The sequence below is a fragment of the Nicotiana tabacum genome, chromosome 3 (assembly GCF_000715075.1).
Source record: "Nicotiana tabacum cultivar K326 chromosome 3, ASM71507v2, whole genome shotgun sequence".
Classification (NCBI taxonomy): domain Eukaryota; kingdom Viridiplantae; phylum Streptophyta; class Magnoliopsida; order Solanales; family Solanaceae; genus Nicotiana; species Nicotiana tabacum.
This window is the reverse complement of record NC_134082.1, coordinates 19,707,872-19,718,518: the sequence shown is the minus strand read 5'-3', so window position 1 is coordinate 19,718,518 and position 10,647 is coordinate 19,707,872. Positions and strand designations below refer to the sequence as shown.

The 10,647-nt window shown below is 30.9% G+C and overlaps 1 long non-coding RNA gene across 2 annotated transcripts; it reads right to left on the bottom strand.

Annotated features, from left to right (window-relative positions):
* Positions 1 to 1,986: 1,986 nt before the first annotated feature.
* Positions 1,987 to 10,383, bottom strand: LOC107818490 (uncharacterized). 2 transcript variants are annotated; one of them, XR_001655422.2, is made up of 2 exons: positions 10,091 to 10,383; positions 1,987 to 6,423 (listed from the first exon to the last, which is right to left on the bottom strand). It is a non-coding gene; the product is annotated as an uncharacterized LOC107818490 (long non-coding RNA). The 2 variants fall into 2 exon arrangements; XR_012707408.1 differs by lacking the exon at positions 10,091 to 10,383 and adding an exon at positions 6,519 to 8,112.
* Between the last annotated feature and the right edge of the window lie 264 nt (positions 10,384 to 10,647).

The following is a 10,647-nucleotide window of genomic DNA, read 5'->3' as shown; positions in this document are numbered from 1 at the left end:
GTTGTCTTACTTGTTCTAAATCTCTTCTAACGAATCGTTTCGATGGACAGCCATTGTTTCCCGGAGTCCCTTACTAAAAGTGGCCATTTCTGCTATCAAATACTAAAAAAAAATTTTGTTTTCATTTAATTTTGACATTTCCTAGGAAGAAGACATCTGTAAGTTTTAGGGAAGAGAAATGAGATGGAGGCATTGATTTTTTTTCTTTTTCTTTAAGGAAATAATATATAATAAGTATTTTTAGTAGATAAAATATAAAAAATGACGTGGAATATGATGTGTTATTCACGTCAAGCAAGTGAGATACACACGGTTAGAAGGGTTTAAAATATAGATTTTGAACAAATTAAAGTGTCTGGATAAAAAAAAATAAAATAGAAGGACTGACATAACAAAGTGACACAAGTATAGGTGTTATTTAGGCCATTCTGCCAAGAAAATTAACCCGTCCAACTTTTAATTAAATCCAACCGACCCACTTTACTTATCCACCTCATCTGACCCCTCCCCCCTCCTAAATTCCTTGTGAAGTACTTTAATTTAAGTCTCTAGTTTACTCTTTGAGTTTACCTCAAAGTATGTAGAATGTCAAGGTTAAATCATATGAAAGGGAGAGAGTGGCGTCAGAATGGGGAATTCTGGGGAACAAGGGTCCTGGAAATTATGAAGAAACACGATTTCGGCGGCCTTGTGTGGAAGAAAATTGAGATAACTTCCATTCGTAAACCTAACGCTAAAAACATTTATGCTGTGTTTGGCATAATGAAGATGTCTTGAGGAAATATTCAGAACCAGCTCCCTCTGAAACTGGCAAACGACACAACTAAATGCTGCAAAATTAAGTAAGATGCAATTAAAGAGCAACTGATAAACGGGAATATGGTCTGCAAACCTACTTAAAAAGATACATGTTCGAAACTGAAACATCGGGTGAATATAACTTATTTTCGATAATATAGTGGCTAGCCTTTTTCCGATTAAAACTTGCTCAATTTTTGTTATATTTTAGTTTCTTTATACTCTTGTCACTAGCGAATCATCTCATATTTGTCTCTAATCATTAATAGAATTTTAGCTTGAAATTAATGGACTCTAAGTGAAAAAAAATACTCTAAGTAAAATATTTAAATTTATCCCTCTACTTTTAAATATTAATTAAATTTATTCTCATAGAATTCCTTTAGAGTCAAGGGAAAAAATAAGAGAGTATTACACAATAATACAAATTAACTCACTACATTTTAACTGAATAGCCAATAAAAAGATTGCAATCATGTAACCTAACAAAATATAGCCAAGATAAATATCGTTATGCTTTTTTCAACAAATCTATAAATTTCATACATCTCCATCCAATAAAATTTTGTCCGCCGTTCACCCATATTCATTCCACTTATTTTAAAATTTTCCTTATTTTATTTTATTTTTTCGTGTTTTTTCATTCCTAAATCATATTGTCTTTTTTGTTTCATTTTCTTTTTCTTTTCCTATTTTTCTTATAAAATAAAGATGATAACATATAGCATATTTATTATGAACTTTTACTTAACAAGTCCTTATCGAACAAGATATGAGGAAGCATCAAATCTTTTTACAATATAATTATATTCGGAATGTTAAAGGAAAAATAAAAGTTTTGGTTGATATAAATATATGTATAAATTAATTATACAATATTATATATGTAACAATTTTACTCAGTGAATATACGTTATCAGAAGGAAAAATAGCACCAAAAAAAAAACCATTATGAATATTTTCTAACTGTGTATAATTATGCATATTCATGAATAATGTTGTATTACTATCAATATATATAAAGATATGCATGAATATACATATGCATATACATATTATGTACACCTACTTCCTCCCTTCAAAAATCATTAACAGTGAAAAAATAGAAAAAGAAAAAAGCAAATATCACAAATTAAAACCATAGAGTTAGACCTCAACATCCAAAATAAAGAACAAAGAGAAACTACAAAAAGAAATAATTGTGTTACAACTTCATACACTGTATCTTAATGTATATATTATACATTGGCATATACATAATTATACAATATTATACACCGTTTAAAAAAAATATACATTATATAACCATATGTGAACTCCTATTATACATATCTACACTAGAAATCTCAGTCATTCACAATTACACATCCATTTCAATACCAAAATCACCATATGCACAACAACTAAGGGAAAAGAAACAGAAGATCAAAAAAAGAAAGAAATTTTCAGAAAGGTCCGCTATGAGCAACACAGAGAAAAAAAGTGTGTGGCTTCTTCCATTCGAGCTTCGAAGCAATCTAGTGGTAATTAATTTGCTTCAGAGCGAACATAGATCTATAGATTTATAAATTCGACCATATAGATCTTCATCATTATAGATGTGTAGGTTCATCCACATAGGATTTCTTTTCGTTTTCTCAAATCTGAATCTTTTTCGCCATTGAAACAAAAACTAAATAAGAGAGAAAACAAAGAAGAAGAACAAAAGAAGGGAGAAAGAAGGAATGTTTTTAGGTCCTTGCAATATGAAGGTTTTCAAATTTTTATGTTCTTGAATTCATTATTTTTGAGTTGATGAATTTTCTGGTCTGTGTTAGATAAGGGGAGTGAGGCATTAGAGAGCGGGAGAGAGAAGCAGATGAAAATAGAGAATTAGGTCTAGTCATATGAGTTGGTTTAATGAATGATTTTTAAATAATAGTATATATACTTTTTGCACAATATGGAGCTTTTGACCAAAATCATCCTTATAGTTTCACCACAACTTTCGCTATATCCTTATAATATCACACTTAACAAGAAACATCCTTTTAATTTTCTCAAAGTTAAAATTACCATCCACTTCTAACAGAACCTTTGTTTCTCACGTGACCCCATCTTTTTTCCCCCTTTTCTCGCACAATATTCTCTCCTACTTTGAAGAACATAGACGTATTAAACTTTTTTGGGAAGCTTAAGAAAAGGGTTTGTAATGGTTGTACTATTTATTCTTGCGTGAAGCTTTTCCCTTTCAGTGGAAACACCGAAATGGTACTATTACCTATGTCCTATATCTTGGAAATCATATGAAACAATCTGCCATGAATTAAGCTTGGTAGTAGAGGTCCATAAGTCTAACTATGTTCAATTTAGTCCTTATCTCTATTTTCTTACTTTTACAATTAAGTCCCATTAAATTCCTTCTAGTAGGGATACGTGGTAGTCAATGGTGTAATGGATTGTACAATTGAATCCAATGTTGGATTCCTATTTAGCTAGCATATGTACGCATTTTACAGATATCAGAAATATTATCCAATTTCTCTCTATCTTCTTCTTCTTCTTTCCCTCTCCTTCCCTATTCTGGTTCTTCATAAATGAGCTTGTTTATAGCTCAGCTCGTGACATTAGTATCAGATCCATTCAATTCTTGCGGATAACAATGGTTGATGCTAAAAAATTCAAGGGCCTTGAAGAAGGCATGAAAAAACTCGAAACCCAGCTAGAATCCATGGCTACGGAGAGTGCCATTCATTTTGAATCACTGAAGTCCAGTCAAAATCAGTTTTCCTCTCAGCTAAGGGAAATACAGGAGACGAACCGAAGGCTAGAACTAATTATTTCTCAACTCGATGCCTTGAAGAGAGCAGAAAATGTTGCCTCTCCAAGATCAATGACGTCTTCAGCTCAAGGACCACTGATTGTGCGAGAATCTAGGAAAACTTTGAATACTCAGGCTCAAGTAACCCCAATTTCAACTCCAACTAGTTATCATGTAGGCAAGGGTTTCACTTTTCCTCCATTAAGGACCAACTCAAACACCTACTACCATTTTCACATCATTATCATTTTCAATTCCAACCCCCATTATAAACACTATTCCATTGACAACTATAATTGTACCTACAACTAACCTTCCTTTACTCCCCTTACCAAATATTGTACCGGTCGTAAAAAAGACAAACCTTCAGTCACTACCCTTTAAATCCAAGATAAACTTTCCTGAGTTCAATGGTGTTAACCCCAAGGGATGAATTCATAAATGTGAGCAATTTTCTGAAATTTATCAAATCCCTAAAAAAACTAAAATGAGTTATGTGGGTGTACATGTGAAAGACAAGGCAGGTATATGGTTTGATAGCCATATTCTGAAGAAGAAGGGGACTAACTAGCTCTTGTTTTCTGCAGACGTTTGTAGGAGGTTTGGGAGTGTGAAACCCATTGATATTGTGGACGAATTTAACAATCTTAAACATACAGGTAATGAGGAAAGCTATCAGAAGAAGTTCGAGGAGCTGAAATCATACATGTTGTTGGTAAATCCTTTATTGAATAATATTCATTTTATTTTCAGCTATATCAGTGGCCTTAAACACAAATTAAAATCCCTAGTAGGACTAGCAAATCCAATATGCCTTATGGATGCATTTGACTTAGCTAAGTCCTATGAAGCCTCTTTTAAAGACCTCCTTAGATCCACCAATCCCAGAATGACCTATATCCCAAACAATCCCCAACCTACTTCTAGAGCTATTATACCTTATCAAGAAACCAATTCCCAGAACCCAAACAACAGAGCCTTGGTTTCCAAACCTAGAGTTTCCTTCAAACCAAACCAACTTTTTGATGTAGCAAGAGACAAAGTCCTTTGTTATAGATGTCTGGAGAAATACCATCCTGGCCACCAGTATAAACCTAAAACATTGAATGTTATTGCTTGGAAATGGGAAGAACTAGAGGGGAAAGTGCAAGTTATTCAGGAAGAAGGGGAAAGTAGTGGAATTAAATATGAGGTGGAAACAGAGGAGATTTTTGAAGAGGAGCAGGGTGAGATATCATTATGTGTTGCTATGGGAGTGACAAGTTCTTCCTCTAAAATCATAAAGATTCAGGGGTATGCCAAGAAATTGCCTATCACAATTTTGATTGATTGTGGCTCTACTCACAGTTTTGTAAATTCACAAATAGTCCAGGTCCTTAAATTAGAAGCACTACCTAGCTATGCTCCAATGAAAGAGAAGGTAGCTAATGGAGAATATATGTACAGTAGGGCCATCTGTCCTAATTTTTGTTGGAAGATGCAAGAGGAACCCTTCTGTTTTGATGTAAGGCTGCTACAAGTAGGAGGATGTGACCTAGATTTGGATATGAATTGGTTAGACTTAGTTGCCCCTGTGTTGTTGCACATTAGACCCCAGTATATCATTTTTCAGAGGTGACACTTGGGTTGCTCTGCTGAGTCATCAAGAAGATCCTAAACTAGTTACAACAGAAGAGGACAAATTGGAGAAATTGTTTATAACAGAGACTTAATTTCATTAAAATGTTATTATTCATATTCATAATTAAATGTCGTCACCGCCTACCATTATCAACTACCACCATGCCACCTACCACCACCATCATCAATTATAGCTGCCACCATTATCGAATACCACCGCTCATCATCTCTACCATTCCCACCACCATCATTCCCAACCACAACCAACACTCATCCACTTCAACTAACCACCCCATCACTATCAGCAACCATAGCCGGCAATGCCCATCATTATAATTTATCATCACCCACCGCCACCTTCCTCAATCACAACCACCACCACTACCCGCCATTATTAACTATCATCACACATCAACACCATCCCAAATCATAATTTTCACCACTATCAATCACCACTAGCTACTACTCTGAACCACCATCATCATCAATCATAATCGCCACCACTAACAATTACCACTAGTTACTACCCTGAACCGCCATCATCAACCAAAACTACCACTAACAACCGCCTATAGTCGGTATTCACAAGCACTACCGTTAGCCATCACTACCAGTAGCTATCATATTTTTAAAAATCTATATATTTTATTGATTGAATATTAGATTAAAAAGTATTTCATTTGAATTTTGTGTTTATTAATTTTCAAATAAAGATAAACTTTATATATTCATATGTTAAAAATAAAACAGTCTTAATCATTTAGTATTCAGATCTTAATACACATCGTAATATTTAGATGTGTATTCAGATTCAGATGTCTTAATCTTAATTCAAATTTTGATATTCAGATTCAAATGTCTTAATCTTTAAAAAATAAATTAATGAGGCCTTAGTAGTAGAGGTCCATAAGACTTACTATGTTCAGTTTAGTCCTTATCTTTATTTTCTTATTTTTACAATTAAGTTTCATTAAATTCTTTTTAGTAAGGACACATGGTAGTCACTAATGTAATAGGCTGTTAGATTAGAATTCAATGCTGGATTCCTATTTAGCTTGCATATGTACCCATTTTACAGATATAAAAAATATTAGCCAATTTTTCTCTACCTTCTTCTTCTTTCCCTCTCCTTCCCTATTCTTCTCCTTCCCTATTCTGGTTCTTCAAGACTGAGCTTGTTTATAGCTCACCCCGTGACACAATGTCTGTCCAAAATAATCAAATAACACGAAGAAAAGTATAAGAAAAAAGTTAACCCCCGAAGAAAAATAGAAGAGAAAAGCAAAAACTGAATTTTTACCTAAAACTCATGGGATTTAAGTCGCAGAGTTCAGGAAAGGCATAGACCATGTTGCTTTTCACATTAAAATTATAGAGATGTACAAAGAGGTACTTAAATCATTCTTTAAGTAGGGGAACAAATGCATCATATGACACCCCAATTCAAAAAAAAAAAAAAAAAGGCATTGAAATCAATTCTAAGATTCAAATTCCCAAAATTGTAGAAAAAGCAATTAGAAGTATTGACTTATTAGTGATGGAAATCTGATGAGGAAGGAAGAAATAGAACAAATACATTAGAGAAAGAAGAACTTAAAATTGAATTTCGCTGAGTATGAGCGAAAAAACGACGGAAATAGATAAACATTCTTTAGAAGAATAAAGGAGCTCGCAGCAGTGGAAGACTTTTGGCCCTTGAATTGAACTCTTTTGGAAGAGAAAAAAAGTAAACAAAGTCACCTGAGAAACAACTGTTCTGTTAGAAGTGGATGGAAATTTTAACAGAAGGATGTTTTTGGTTAAATTTAAGAAACTTGATGCTTCTTGTTAAGTAAGATATTATAAGGATGCAGTGAAAGTTGTGATAAAACTTTAAGGATGATTTTGGTCAAAAAGCCAAAAATATGGGCTATTTCGGGTTATGGTAAAAAAGCCAAAAATATGGGGAGAAATTTAAAAATAGTCAGATTTACAAATGGTCATTCAAAAATAGCCACAGTTCTAAAAGTAATCGAAATTTAGCCACTTTTCATGTAAAGATAAATCTGAACGAAAACACTGTTCAAAATCCAGAAAAATACTCCAGCATAATATACCGGTCCAACATAAATACTGGAGTTTGGAGCACCAGTGCTCCAGTCTCCAGTATATTATACTGGAGCTAGCAAAGTATACTGGTCCAACATAATATGCTGGAAGTTTATACACAGGTGCACCGAACTCCAGTATATTATGCTGGACCGGTCTCTGTTGCAGCAAAATAATGGCTATTTTTCAATAACTTGGCAAGCGCTGACTATTTTTGAATGACCAGTCCGAAAACTGGCTAGACCGTGCTATTTTAACAAAAATATGGGCTATTTCGGGTTAAAAAAATATATGGGCTTAAATAAGTAGGAAAAGCATCCAATATGTTTTTCTTGTAGTTTTTTCATTCTTTTTTTAGAAAAAGAACAAGACTCCCTTAATGTCGATGGTAAAATTAGACACAAAATATAACAGAAGGCAAAGTTAAATCAAATTTGACCCTTTCCCCTATTTTATTTTACTAGCTTTAGGGTATGCGCATTGCGCGTGGATCTATAATAATAAAGATAAATTTTAAAAATTAAATAAATTATTTAAATAATGTATTTAAAATATAAAATAAAATTAAAAAGTATAAACTCATGAAAATGATGAATATGTTATCTAAAAATTACTAATATGAGTCAGTATTATAGAACAAGTTACTACAAAATTTACATTGATTAAATAAATCAAAGTAAAAATACTATCTCTCCTATTTCATTCAACTTCTTAATATGAAGTCAAATTATTTAATTCTCATTTTAAATTTGGAAATAAAATGATAGATTCTAAAAGTATTTAAAAGAAGTAATTGAAAAGACTTAGTATCAAATCCGTCATCTTTTTAACTATAGAGTACATAAAATAAGAATCAGTAAGAAACAAACAAACATTATCAAATTAAATTTCATTCCTTCTGCATTTATGAAAGAGAGAACTTATTGATAGATAAATAAATAATAAATTAAAATTTTATAAAACTCAATTTAAATTAATAAAAACAAAGTCAGCTAATAATGTACAAAGAAAAACTCTTTTATTTTGTCAAGTCGTTGGAGATACATACCATGTGAGAATACATTCAAGGCAGCAAATCATAGGAAAAAAACACGTATTATAATTTTGCTATGTATAGTTCAATAAGAAAAGGATTTATATAATGTAATAGTTTTATTGATTTTTCAATCCTAATAATATTAGGAGTTCTACGTATAATTCAAATAAGAAAAAATGTAATAATTAATATTATTTTAGTTAACTATAAAGCATTAAATATTAAAAATAATTAAATTATAATTTATTTGATATAAAATATAAAGGAAAAAGAATCAATCAACAATTCGAGCTTGGCTTCATGCATATAAAACAAACTGTAGTTGTAACTGATACTTTAAAGTTTAAACTTTGAATAAACTAACATGAGTCTTTTGCAGTTAGTAACTAAAGAATGTGTTACTTTAGCTTTTAAGCAATCTCATTTAAAAATCGTTTTATTTTTTGAAGGTTCGTTCCTAAAAGTCTAAAAGTAATGATAGACGCTTGAGTCTTTACCACGTCTATTCTTTCCTATCACCTATTTTACTTCTGACATGTCCAATAAAATATAATTAGTTCGAATAAAATTGATTAACACGCAAGATATTTGTAGTTATGTTACATAGTTTAAATAAGGAAAAGATTTATGTAACCTAAAGTCTTAATTGATTTAAACTCCTAACAGGGGCGGCTCAAGTGTAAATGGGGCCTAAGACGAAAGTTTAATATATGGCCTAAATATTTATAGAAATGTTATATTATATATTTTTATTTAAAATCTATTCTTCTAGCTTTTTGAGATGCAAAATTGTTAATAATTTTGTTATAATCGATTTTTTCTAGTAATTCCTTTTCAATTGATAATATAGCCAAGCCATTTAATCTTTCTTGAGACATTGTTGATCTTAGATAAGATTCTATAAATTTTAATTTTGAAAAACTTCTTTTTGCTGAAGCAACTGTTAACATTATTCTATAAGCAATATAAGCATTTGGAAAAGAATCAAGTCTTTTTATTTGATTGAGTATATCGATTAGAGTATTATCTTCTACTTCTAGAATTTCTCTTAACACTTTTAATTCGGGAAATAAGTCTAAACCATCAATATCTGAGTGATTGTTGTGTTTTAAGGAACCTTCAAGGTTAAGGCAATATTTCTTCAATTTCTCATCATCTAATGATCTCAATTTTTTACCATTAAATAGGAAACCAAAGATACTTTCATATACTTTAAACTGTTCAAATCTATTTTGAAGTGAAAAAATGGCTTGATCTACTATATATAAGAAGTAATCAACTCTAAAAGATTCTTCAGGAGACTTTGTGATTTCATTATCAACATTCTCATCAAACTGTTTCTTTCTATGTATTACACGTTTATTATGAATTCAGGTTCTATATTCATCTCAAATGCAATTTCCTTAGCTGAAATCATGGCATTTGTAAATCCTTCTTCTCTATATTTTTCAAAAAAAGAAATTAGACCTCTTAGTTGATATATGGCAACATCAATAAGCATATCTTTTGATTGTAAACTTTTGCTAACTAAATTAACAGCAAATAATACATCATACCAAATAGTCATGCCCAATAAAAAATCAAAATTTTCAAGCTTTTCTTTTCTTTTGGATTTTTAAATAACCAGATGCATATTTTCTTGTTGACATATTTATATTCTAAAAAAATTAAACAATATGTACAAATTAGAATTAACAAAATAATAAATAATAAATAAAAATAATACTAGAAAGTTAGAATAATATTACCCGATAACTAACTGAATCAAGAAATTTGAAGACTTTGAGTCCTTGATTTCAATTCCAAAATATCCAGTTGTTGACTGAATTTAGTAGAAAGAATTAAGAAGATGAACATAAATCATAAAGAAAGAAAGAAGAAGAAGAAAGATATGTCTCTTCAGGAATGAAAGAATCAAAGAAAGAAGAATAAATGATAATATATTATGAATATTGAATAGTAGACAAAGAAAGGAAGAAGAAGATATTAGACAAAGAAAGGAAGAAGACGTCTCTCTAATAAAAGAAAGAACAAGAATGATATGGATTGTATAGAGAAGAATTGAAACGTTGGGGTTGGGTATGGTCAATTACTTGGAAGAATAAAAAGTAAAGTTGTCCAATTAAATTAAAGTGACAACTTATTTTCTACTATTTTAAGTTTTAATTTATTAATATATTTAAAGTTTTTCTTTCTTTTTATATAAAAAGTATAAAAGTATTATATACATATATTATTGTTTTTAAAAAAACCTATAAAATTATTCCTAAAAATTGGGGGCCTAAGGCACTTGCCTTACCTTACC